At 40.0% G+C, this 13,119-nt stretch overlaps 1 long non-coding RNA gene across 1 annotated transcript in view; it reads right to left on the reverse strand.

Annotated features, from left to right (window-relative positions):
• LOC141782070 (uncharacterized) overlaps positions 1-13,119 on the reverse strand; it is a 40,223-nt gene that overhangs the window by 23,731 nt on the left and 3,373 nt on the right. The window lies entirely within an intron of this gene.

Below are 13,119 nucleotides of genomic sequence, written 5' to 3' on the forward strand. Positions count from 1 at the left end.
GGCTGTTTGTGTTGAGCTACAGTTCTGCTTCCCCGTTGCTCTTAATAAAACACTCAAATCTGTTGTGGGTGCAAAGTGAATGTTTCCTAAGGTCAAAGCACTTGACAACATACAGTACATTCACATTGTTAACTGTTGAGGAGTTTGAGAGAAGCAATGTAGACTTAAATGGACTCCAAATTGTTCCAAATTATCTTTGCACTTGAAGGAGAATGAAGCATGATGGAAAGTGAAACACAGGTTTGGGCAGATGAGCGAGGAGTGTGAGCAAGTGTGTGGCAGCAGCTTCTGTCCCACGAGAGATTGTTAGCACAGGCGTACAGTAAGACCTGACCTGGGGTTTAACACTCAGCAGACCTTGTAAAGCTCACTGTAGCATGGTGGCATGTGGAGTGCATAGAGTATATAATTGGAAAAAGCTTAGACATACTGATCTAGCAGCTCAAGCTGAGGGGGGGAATTAAGAGTGTGCTCCGTGGAGATGGACTGCTGGGGATTTATGTCCGCATCCGTTACCAGGTTACTCAATAACGAAGAATTTGTCTCGTAGAAGGTATACGGATATGGAAAATGTGGAAAGCTAACAATCGCCTTTTCAAATTAAATCTGACAAGCACTCATTTTTCTTGGAGCTGAATCATCAGGTTGCCACATGATTCAAACTCATGGATGATAGCTCCAGAGACAGATTTGGCTTGTAGATGTGCTGATGATGCTATAGATCAAGATTTGTTTCCTGAGAGTCTTCAACTCAATCCCAGATTATCACTTTACTTTAATCATGCTTTTACAGTGCTCATTGTGAAAGGTGGAGCTCAGTTTTAGCTTCATTTCAGCACACAACTGTGCTGGAAGTAGTGTGTTCATTATATAGTGAAGTCTCCTGCATCAACCATGGTTTATTTATCACATATGTTCTTAACCTTAAAACTGCAGTAGGTCAAATTGGAGCAAATATGATTAAAAAAAGTTATTTTTATATAAAATGGTCACTATATCCTGACAGTAGAAAAAAAGCATGTGCATCTGTGTCCTTTGGTGTCCTCCGGTGTCCTCCAGTGTCCTCCAGTACTCCTAATTTGCCATTAGGCAAGATTTCACAGACCGGAGGAAAACAACCAATCAGAGTTGAGCTGGACCTTGCAGTCTCTGAGCAGCTGTCAATCACTCACAAACTCTGATCAAACGGTCAAACTAGGCAGCGTTGATCAAATATATATTAATATTCTGTTACTGTAATGACTATTTCTAACATAAAATGTTCTCAGAATCATCTTGTAGTGTACTGTTTAGCTGTAAAATGAGAAAGTTTGTGATCCGGCCGCCATGTTGAGATCAGTCGAGGAAATACCAAGCACCGCCCACCAGCCAGAGCAAACTTTCTCAATTTACAGCTAAACAGTACACTACAAGATGATTCTGAACACATTTTAATTTCTTTAAAAGAAATAGTCATTAACGTAACAGAATATTAATTCATTTTTGATCAGTGCTGCCTAGTTTGACCGTTTGATCAGAGTTTGCAAGTGCTCCATTGAATGAACAGCCAATAGGAATGCTCTCTCTCTCTGAAATGATCTGTGATTGGTCAAAGTCTCCCGTCATGGGCTAGATGTTCTAAAGCCTGAAAACAGAGCCATGAGAAGGAGCAGAAGTCTAGTCTTCTCAGATGATTATTATGCAGTTTTTGCCCAATGGTGCCCAAAACATTCTGCCTACTGCAGGTTTAAGCATACCATCACGGTCATATGTAGATGCATAGAAAGAAAGCATTTAAATATGCTGGCATTGATTGTTGAAAAACACTAAGAATCTACAGCCTAACCCGGTCTCCTAAAGAACTACCTACCCAAACAACTAAACTGCATTCTCAGTTACATTATGGGGAAGATATCTTTTCTCCCGGATTACGGTCATCGTTTTAAACCGTTTTAAACACGTGGTTAAGTGGGTATGTCTGTAAAGGGGAGACTCGTGGCTATCCATAGAACCAATTTACATTCACATATCTGGAGGTCAGAGGTCAAGGGAACCCTTTGAAAATGGCCACGCCAAAATTTAGCGTAAGTTTGGAGCGTTATTTAGCCTCCTTGAGATTCCTCAGGTTTTTCTAGTTTCATATGACAACAATATCTATATCTCTTGCTTTAAATCTGAGCCCACTACAAACTAAAAGTTGTGTTAATGCAATAAAGAAATTAGTGGCGTTTAAACAAATTTGCGTTAACATGTTATTATCGCGTTAACTTTGACAGCCCTATTATTATTTATTCTGTATTATATTTTTGCTTGGTCACTAGCACTGTTTTGGCATTAAGTTGTTGTTGTTTTTTGTCTTTTTCATGTCATTAAAGCATATTAAGTTTTAATATGTGCAGAGAGAACCCAACGCTTCTCAAAATTTACAGATAATGTATTGAAAAAAAGTTTTCTTAGATGTCTGAGTGTAGCTATAGTTTACCATTGTGTCTCTCGAATGGAAAGTAATGTGTGGATGGAGCCTCGCTGATCAGCAGGTTTTTTTTTTATTATTTCAGCAGCATACTGACATTTGAATGTACACTCACTCAATTTTCGTGGAATTGCGCGGCAGAGGTGGAGAAAAATGTCAAAGAGTTGGGGCTCAGCACTGTCAGTGTCAATAATGTTGATGTCACTGTTGGAGTGCTATGGGGAATCTGGCTTTGTCGGCTCCGAGGTGCTCATCAACATACACACGTAGGCAAAATTGTTGGTACCCTTCCGTTAAAGAAAGAAAAACCCACAATGGTCACTGAAATAACTTGAAACTGACAAAAGTAATAATAAATAAAAATTCACTGAAAATTAACTAATGAAAATCAGACATTGCTTTTGAATTATGGTTCAGCATAATCATTTTAAAAAACAAACTAATGAAACTGGCCTGGACAAAAATGATGGTACCCTAAACTTAATATTTTGTTGCACAACCTTTTGAGGCAATCACTGCAATCAAGTGATTTCTGTAACTCTCAATGAGACTTCTGCACCTGTCGACAGGTATGTTGGCCCACTCCTCTTGAGCAAACTGCTCCAGCTGTCTCAGGTTTGAAGGATGCCTTCTCCAGACTGCATGTTTCAGCTCCTTCCACAGATGTTCAATAGGATTTAGATCAGGGCTCATAGAAGGCCACTTCAGAATAGTCCAATGTTTTGTTCTTAGCCATTCTTGGGTGTTTTTAGCTGTGTTTTGGGTCATTATCCTGTTTGAGGACCCATGACCTGCAACTGAGACCAAGCTTTCTGACACTGGGCAGCACATTTCGCTCCAGAATGCCTTGATAGTCTTGAGATTTCATTGCACCCTGCACAGATTCAAGACACCCTGTGCCAGATGCAGCAAAGCAGCCCCAGAACATAAACTAGCCTCCTCCATGTTTCACATTAGGTACAGTGTTCTTTTCTTTGTATGCTTCATTTTTGCGTCTGTGAACATAGAGCTGATGTGACTTGCCAAAAAGCTCCAGTTTTGTCTCATCTGTCCAAAGGACATTCTCCCAGAAGCTTTGTGGCTTGTCAATATGCATTTTGGCAAATTCCAGTCTTACTTTTTTATGATTTGGTGTCCTCCTGGGTCGTCTTCCATTAAGTCCACTTTGGCTCAAACAGTGACGGATGGTGCGATCTGACACTGATGTACCTTGACCTTGGAGTTCACCTCTAATCTCTTTGGAAGTTGTTCTGGGCTCTTTGCTTACCATTCGTATTATCCGTCTCTTCAATTTGTCATAAATTTTCCTCTTGCGGCTACGTCCAGGGAGGTTGGCTACAGTCCCGTGAACCTTAAACTTCTGAATAATATGTGCAACTGTGGTCACAGGAACATCAAGCTGCTTGGAGATGATCTTATAGCCTTTACCTTTAACAGGCTTGTCTATAATTTTCTTTCTAATCTCCTGAGACAACTCTCTCCTTAGCTTTCTGTGGTCCATGTTCAGTGTGGTACACACCATGATACCAAACAGCACAGTGACTACTTTTCACCCTTTAAATAGGCAGACTGACTGATTACAAGTTTGAAGATACCTGTGATGCTATTTACAGGACACACCTTAGTTTAATATGTCCCTATGGTCACATTATTTTCAATCTTTTCTAGGGGTACCATCATTTTTGTCCAGGCCAGTTTCATTAGTTTGTTTTTTAAAATGATTCTGTTGAACCAAAATTCAAAAACAATGTCTGATTTTCATTAGTTAATTTTCAGTAAATTACATTTTTTATATATTACTTTTGTCAGTTTCAAGTTATTTCAGTGACCATTGTGGGTTTTTCTTTCTTTAACGGAAGGGTACCAACAATTTTGCCTACGTGTGTACATGGGATCTCAGGGAGACTGGAGACATCAATCTAGACAAAGCAGTTTCTGACTCCTCGCTGTTGGTGGTGCCCTTAATCCCAGAGTGAGAGGCAACCTCAGCCCACGGAAGGAATATCTCAGGTCACAAATGACACGGCTTAAAATACAGACTAGTTAGGCCTGCATTTGATTTCATACAAACTTGTGTTATTTCCTAGCCTACAATAAACGTTTGCCACTCCCCAAAGAACAAACTGCCATCTAACAATACCAAATACTCAGCGATTAACTTATGTACTACATCTATCTGATGAGACAACACTAGGGAAAAAAGAAGACAAGCCCCAAATTTGTGTGATGCCCAAGTCTCAGGGACCTGTGACAGTAAGGCGTTCCCCTCTTTCCTGCTTCCAAGAATGACCAAAGTTCAAGGTCAAAGCTCCATTTTCTTTCTTTTTCATCTTAGAATTTAGCTTCAGAGTGAGCTATACACCAAGAACAAGAGAAACACGCTGAGGCTACACCAAACACACATGTTTTTTTCAGTCTTTATTCATAAAATTGCCACTATAACAAAAAATAAAAATACCAATTGTATGGAGAGAAGTAAGTGTTATATGGGCGTCCTGGCCTAGGAGGTTTTGCACTGATGCTATGATTGCAGGTGTCCCCAATGGCAATCCAAGTCAATCTCCATCTTTCTTTCTCTCCCCTAATTCCCTGCCAGCTCGCCACTGTCTACTCTCTCATGATAGCAAATCTGCCCCAAAATATTACTGCAATAGTGTTTCATGAGTTAGTGTGAATGTGACCTCATGGGAAGGTGTATTAAAGTGGCAGGAGGCAGAATGTTTTTGGTATTATTGGGCAAAATTCCATGGTAACCTCTCGGCATGTTGTAATACAAGTGTTCTGAGAGAAAGCTAGACTTCTGCACCTCCTCATGGCTCTGTTTTCAGGCTTTAAAATCACTCGCGAACTCTATTCAAACGGTCAAACTAGCAGCGCTGATGAAATATGAATCAATATTATGTTACTGTAATGCCTATTTTTCTCCTCAGATGTCTTCAGAAAAACATCTTGTACTGTACTGTTTAGCTGTAAAATGAGAACGTTTGCTCCGGCTGGTGGACAATGCTTTGTATTTGCTGAACTGATCTCAACATGGCGGCCGGGTCACAAACTGTGATTATCACATGGATGGTACCAATGGATTCATGAGGTTTTTTAGTTTTGTTTGTTACCAGTATCTTTACTCTAGCTTTAAAACTGAGCCGCTGCAATCTAAAAATTGCAGAGACATTAGTGGCGTTAAAACAAATTTGCATTAACGTATTATGGTGTTTACTTTGACAGCCCTAATATATATATGATTTTAATTAATAAGTAGTTTAAATTCAATTTGTTAAGGTATTTGTTGCATTTGTTTAATTTAATTTAATTATATTTATATTTACATTTGTCACTATTGAAAGTTACAGTATTTCCCATCACACAGAAACTCAGGGGCAGACTGGCCATTGGGAAGCTCGGGGATTTTCCTGGTGGGCCAGTCTTCTGAGGGCTGGTCTATACTGCCTTGTATTCTCTTCTTTTACTTTGCAACATATGCACTGAAAAGCGCTAAATAAATACAGATTATGTTACTAATTATCCCATTTACAGAGTACAGACTTTTTACACATCATTTTGAATGTCATAGGAGTAAACACATGGGTGTAACTAATGGCATTAATGATGGCACGTAAGCAGTGACAAGTGAGCCAGCATAGCAGGGCCCTGACACTGGAACACTTGATTTAAAGTTATCACTTACACCTCTGTTTGACGAGTCAAAATCTCAAAGTTCCAAAATGACAGCATTGAACTGCCAAATATCTATCCACAAAAACATTAGTTTGACAACTACGGCTTCAAGCTGTCAATAATGTTCAGACAAGTGACAGACACTCTGTCAGGCCGGATCACAGCGGAGCTGACGGGTTGCTGGTGTGGTCGCCGGGAGCTGAAATAAGAGTGAAGTCTACCTGTGGTAACAGTTGCCAATCAACAGATGAGACTCTGCAATCACTTTAGACAGTTTAAGCACTGCCTGCAAGTCATATACACACACACACACACACACACACACACACACACACACAGACACACACACACAATCCAAACAAGTGAGACAGATATACAGCACTACCGGCAGTGATGTAAATATGCAAAACAAAAAAAGATACAACACAGGGCTGTAAAACTATAAAGTAGGCAAATAAGATGGTTTATATTTTACATAAAGGTCTTATATAGTAGCTATACAATTTAATAAAAATGTATATTTTACCACAAAAAAAGTGTTGAATGCAAGTAGTTCTGACTGGAGTCATACATATGGAACAGTATTTCCTATGCATACAGATGGTGTTCTTCCCTCAGGGGACAGACTGAGTTCAGGGGAGTGCTGTAGCTATAGGGAATCGATATGAGTAAGATGTTGCCTCATGCTGATGCGTTACAAAGGTCTCCATTTACATACTGTAAAAAACTGTACAGTCCTTGATGTGCGCCTTACATCTCACGATTTCTGTTGTATTCTCTATTACTAAACAATATTGTTCTGTATTTAAATAAAAAAAAATAACCCCTTATACAATTTTACAATTTATTTTAAATAATGAATGAATGAATGAATGAATTAATCAATTCAGTCATTCATTCATGTTTATTTCTGATTAATGACTAGAACATCGTGACATATAGTGCTGAGCTGCATCTCAAATTAATCTTCAGGTTCCAGCTCTCAGATGATGTACACCACTTCTATGAGACATCTACTGTTGACCTGCTATCTCCCCTAAAGACCCCCTGAACCCCCCTAAAAAAGACAAAAACGGGTCTATTGTTAGTCTCAGAGGGTTAAATGATGCACAACATTTAGTTTTCTTTTAGTACATGCTACAATAACTTTCTCTGCTTGAAGAAGGTCAACCGATTGCATACCTATACTGCTCTTGATTTGCACAATGCTGGGACACAGCCTCTCCTCACAGATGACTTAAGGATCTTCAGATGTTAGAGTGGCTTGGCCTCTGTTTGAAAGGACAGTGCAAATATGCCGCGTCCCAAGAGATTTCCATAATTAAGAGGAAGTCCTTTCAACAGTTGCCATCAACAGTCAGACGTATGGCAGGAAGCGAGCGCGTACTTGTTATTCAAAGGAAGTGCACTATTGGACACAGATGTGAAACAGTCCTGCATCTGCCTGCCAAATCCAACTGGACACTAAAAGCAACAAAGGGGCCTTATTTTATTTATACACTGTCATGTTGTGTTGCGACATATTTCTGTTGTTTAGTAGCAAGAGAAACTTAGGCGTTTACAGACCATTAATGTGTAGCATCTTCATTTAATGTATGACGATTTTAAATAGGAGGTGGTGGTGGTGGAGAAAAACCAGCAGGTAGAAAGAAGGAACATGTCAGCGGAAACTTCCGGAACAAGTTGTTGCAAGAGCGTAGGCCATTTGGAGCAGAGTCAATACTTAGAGTGTGTGTGTACGAGGGAAGTGAGTGGTGAAGCAAAAGAGCACCTATAAGCATCATAGAAGTGGGTCATTAGGGGCCTACTACACCTTCTACATTGTAAAAGTCAAAATGAAACTTAAAAGCAACACCTTCTAACCATAGGCGCAGTTAGAACATTAAGGTTGGGGGTTCACACAAAAAATCAAGAGGGAATGTGATGTGTACAACACAGAGAGGTCTAATGTATTGGGATGTGCACATAAGCATAGGTGACAAAATCAGTTTGATTGCATTGTTTTCTATTGGAATGTCCGACTCCTGAACTGGCTGCGAGCGGCGAAGCGCTACGCAGTGTGACGCCGCTTTGAGCTGAACGTTTGTCAGACGCCCTGTTTCCATTTATTTCTGTTGCTCGCTTTGAAAGCGTCGCAACGGATGAGAAACGGCTGATTGGTGAAGTTGAAATGAGGAGTTATCTGATATGATATCTCCTCATTTCACTTCAAACACCTAAATAAGGAGACAGCTGGCTGGAGGGAGATCGTCTGAAAGTTTACTGAGGCTACTGTTGGCTGTATTGTATATCATTTTCAGTAAATATCACAATATAAAACCTGTATTTTCAAGTACTACTCACCAATCAGAAATCAGAAATGGTTACGTCTATAGTCTGATCTGAAGCTCACAGCTGATAGGTACGTGGTTTGTTTACATGGCGTAACAGAAGTGCATATTTAACAGAGTGTCCGATGTTATTAGGCTATAAGGAAGTAAAAAGACCCCAAATCTATCTTCTTATCTTGTTGATTACTTATTCTGTCAATAAGAAGAATAAGGTTGATATTATTCATCATTACAATAAATTATTAGTTCTACGTTATTATAAAATAATATAAGATGCATTTCTAGGGGGTTCAGTGAGCCCCCTGAACCAACGCAAACTGTGCCTATGCTTCTAACATGTAAAACTGGATGAAACGTCACATTTTCAACACAAACAAAAAGACTTCGTTAGATTTAGACAAAAAAACTACAACTTCTTTAGGTTTAGGTACCAAAACTACAGGTTCTATAGATTTAGGTACCAAAACTACAGGTTCTTTAGATTTAGGTACCAAAACTACAACTTATTTAGGTTTAGGTAACAAAACTACAAGTCATTTAGGTTTAGGCCCCTACTGACCCATATATATGGGGCTTATAGTGACTGAAAACACATATTTATTAGCTTGACAACAGTATAATTGGCTGAAGAGAGAGAGAGAGAGAGAGAGAGAGCGGCGGCGACGGAAGCGAGTAACGTTATCCACTCTGGCCCAAGCTGCCTGGGTTACTGTAGAAACAGCAGACTCTGGACCCGCTCTCTATAAACGGCTCATTCTAAGGTGACGGAAACACAACGGTTCTTATTTCCAGATGATTATACACTGAAGAAAACATACTTATTAATATTATATTCCATTTCTGCCAATAGATCCCCTTAAATGTTACACACTGGTCCTTTAAATACATCAAAAAGAGACCCACAATTGTCATCTAACGAGAGCTTGTGATTCACCATTTCTTCAGTTATCTGAACTCAGGGAGAGGACAATAGATCCGGTCTTAGAATTCATGTGTTAATCACATGCATGACCAGACTTTGATGAAACCCATTACACATGTTAGAGGCACCACTTTGGTGATTAGTTTGCTCATGGGCCATCTGTATTCAGCCAGACACCTCTGATTGAATTTGAACAGGAACAAGAAGTATGACTCATCTCATCGTCACACTCCAGTGGTTTCAAAATGACAATGACTGGTGACCTAGAGAGTCGCCACAGCTGTGGTAAAGTTTTTAATTTATTACTGACTGGCTATGATGGATGGGGACGACATCATTTATGGACCAAATGTACCCTGCTGCCTTATATTATTCAGATACTGTGTTTCCTCGGTCAAATGGGGAAGCAGAAGAAAATGTTTTATGTAAATATTGAAAGTGGTTAGTGGTTATTTGTTCTGGATCTGTTCAGAACAGACATTCAAGTTTTACAAGAGAAAATGAAGACAAATGGCAAAATGATTTCCCAAACTGTTGTTTGCTTTAGTCACAGTTTAAAGTAGTGTGTGTGCACAGTTTTCCTGTGCACAACTCACAACATTATTACCAACATTTCAGGTGGTTTTGCATGAAAACAAAACTCTGATTGGTTGTTATTAGGGCTGTCAAAGGTAACGCAATAATAACGCAAATTTGTTTTAATGCCACTAACGCAATCGAACTGTCGCAGGTTGTCGTGTGCTTAATCGATCTTTCAGGTTGTGTGTGAAGAGTGAAGATACTGGTATCATATAAAACTGGAAAACCAAATGGATCCATTGGTATCAACCATGTTATACTAGCTGGTCGTGAAGGAGGCTAAATAACGCTCCAAAGTTACGCTCAATTTTAGCGAGGAGAAACTGTCATGTCAAAGGGGTCCCTTGACCTCTGACCTCCAGATATATGAATGTAAATGGGTTCTTTGGGTACCCACAAGTCTCCCCTTTACAGACACGCCCACTTTATGATAATCACATGCAGTTTGGGGCAAGTCATAGTCAAGTCAGCACACTGACACACTGACAGCTGTTGTTGCCTGTTGGGCTGCAGTTTGCCATGTTATGATTGGAGCATATTGTTTTATGCTAAATGCAGTACCTGTGAGGGTTTCTGGATCAATATCTGTCATTGTTTTGTGTTGTTAACTGATTTACAATAATAAATATATACATACATTTTTCATAAAGCATCATATTTGTCCACTCTCATGTTGATAAGAGGATTAAATACTTGACAAATTTTCCTTTAAGGTGCATTTTGAACACATTAAAAATGTTTTTATTAATTTTCCATTAATCATGATTAACTATGGACAATCATGCGATTAATCGGGATTAAATATTGTAATCGATTGACAGCCATAGTTGTTTTCTTCGGGCATGGTGAAATCTTGCAAATACGATGGAGCACAGGAAGACACAGATGCAAATTATTAATTTTTTTCAGATTACCTGTCTCATGCACTACTATCAGGCTATAGTGACCGTTTTATAAGAATACATTTTATCATATTTGCTCGAAGTTGCCAACTGCAGCTTTAATCTTGAATTATGCTTTAAATATACAGGCAGAAAAACATGCTTGTCATCCAGAAATAAGTGCTTTCATTTTTACGTAGTGACACAACAAGGCTGTAGAATAAATCCTACAGTACAACTGTTGACAGAGACCTTATAAGAACTAAAACAAGTCGTTTAATCAGTTATCTTAAGCCATTTGTGTTTTTTTTTTTTTTTTTCAATTTGCCGATGACAATGGGTGATGAGGTTCATTATTCTGGCTGAGATGCAATTTAGCTGGCAACACATTCATGTAAAAATCCAAAGTAAATGCCTCATACACAAAAGAAAATGCCTGAAAATGAGTTGCAGCTGTTGAGGACACATTACTTGCGTGCGGAAACCGTGTGACAATCCTTGGCAGGTGACGTATAGCATTGTGCCACAAAGAGCACCATGAGCATGTATTCCTCAGAGAGCTGTTAGACCCTGTTAGTGGTCTAGATTTAATGTGCTGTCAAACACATTAATTACACACTGCCCGCAAAATGTTCCAGCCCCTCTAGCCTCAACATCTGGCTGGTAATGTGGGGACGTGTGCAACTCAACAGCTGAGGGGAGCTTGTGTCAGAGGTGTTGGGAGGTTAACACAGAGGAACTGGCCCTGCATGAATCACTGAAAGGTCAGGCAGGGAAAGGCCACGCAGGGCAAATGTCTCCTGGCTGGACTTCAGGTGATCTGAATACCCATGAACTGAGGAACGACGTCAATAGATGGATGGAAAATGTGATCCTACGCATTCATTAAATTGTACATGCAATGCATTTAATCATCTGCAAGTGTGTTTAAATATATAATAGCTTTTTATGTCTGAAGGAGGCTCTCTTCACCAGATAAATTATAGCATCTGTCGTTGATTCAAATGCGAGTCGGCGGGATGACGTTTAGTAGTCTCATTTAGCCACTTGTTAGCAACCACCTTGTCACGCCCCTTGGCATCAAAACCACTATAGTTAGGTTTGGGAAAGAAACACATGGTTTGGCTTAAAACTATTACGTTTGTACTGTGAAAATGACACTGAACGTTGTGAACACGTGACACGAACAAACAGCTGATTGTAACATGAGGCAAAGTACACGAGCAGCGGTCTCCTGGATGAAAGCCTTGTGTTTGTTGGGCCCATCCACCTCCCCTTCCGCCCGCCCAGTGTTTCTCCTTCGCTCTTTAAACTATGTCGCCACACTCCCGCCGCACTTTCCCTGAGCGTTTACTGTTGCTTGGGATGGGTTTACATTATAGTTAATGGAATGCCTGGTGCGTTTCATGCTGCGCGAAAGGGTGCCGTTTGCGGCGGGACCGAATGCCTACAGCCATGACATAGCCTCTGTATTTAACGCCCTGGGAATGAGTATGTTATCATCCCATTAAATGGCCATTATCAGTTTTAATCATGACCATTCTAATGCCTCAGATGGGCCAAACTGCACCTACCCACAACTTGTGAAACATGGTTAATGTTGTGAATTCAAAACAAAACAATAACAAAAGTACTTGGTTAGGTTAATGAAAAGATTGTGGTTTGGGTTACGTAACTTAAGTTACATATGTAAGTTAAGTCAACGTGTTGAATTTTGGTTTCAAAAGGGACACGAACTGCAGTCTCCTGGGTGAAAGTCCTGTGTTTGTTTATCCCAACCATCCACACCAACCTCCTCCCTACGTGGACTTTGTCACTCTTTATACTACATCAACTGACAATCCGGTCTCACTCCTAACTCATCAAATACCGCCGTTTGGTAAGTGCCCCTCGGTATCAGAAACCAACGCACGGAGGCACCCTTTAGCAACAGTATGTGACGAACCGGGCTTTCAACTAACTAATATAAAGCCATCTGCAGCGTTATTCGATGGTCAGAGCTGTAACGTAGTGTTAATAGCGTGAGAGTCCGTTCAGGGTGGGCAGGGGGGATGGTGGATGCATCAAATAAACACAGGACATCAGTGTCCGTGTCCTGTTTGTGAAACTAAAAGTAATGTTGACTTATTTTGTCACTTCAGTCTTTAGTCATGTGACTCATCAATATTGTCAGTCCTTTGAGTCATGTGAGTTGTTTGTATCGTCAGTCTCGTGAGTCACGTGAGTCGCTAGTCAGTGAAGTTAACGTCAACCACAACCGTTTCCTAACCCTACCTAAGT

The sequence above is a fragment of the Sebastes fasciatus genome, chromosome 14, assembly GCF_043250625.1.
Source record: "Sebastes fasciatus isolate fSebFas1 chromosome 14, fSebFas1.pri, whole genome shotgun sequence".
Taxonomy (NCBI): Eukaryota; Metazoa; Chordata; class Actinopteri; order Perciformes; family Sebastidae; genus Sebastes; species Sebastes fasciatus.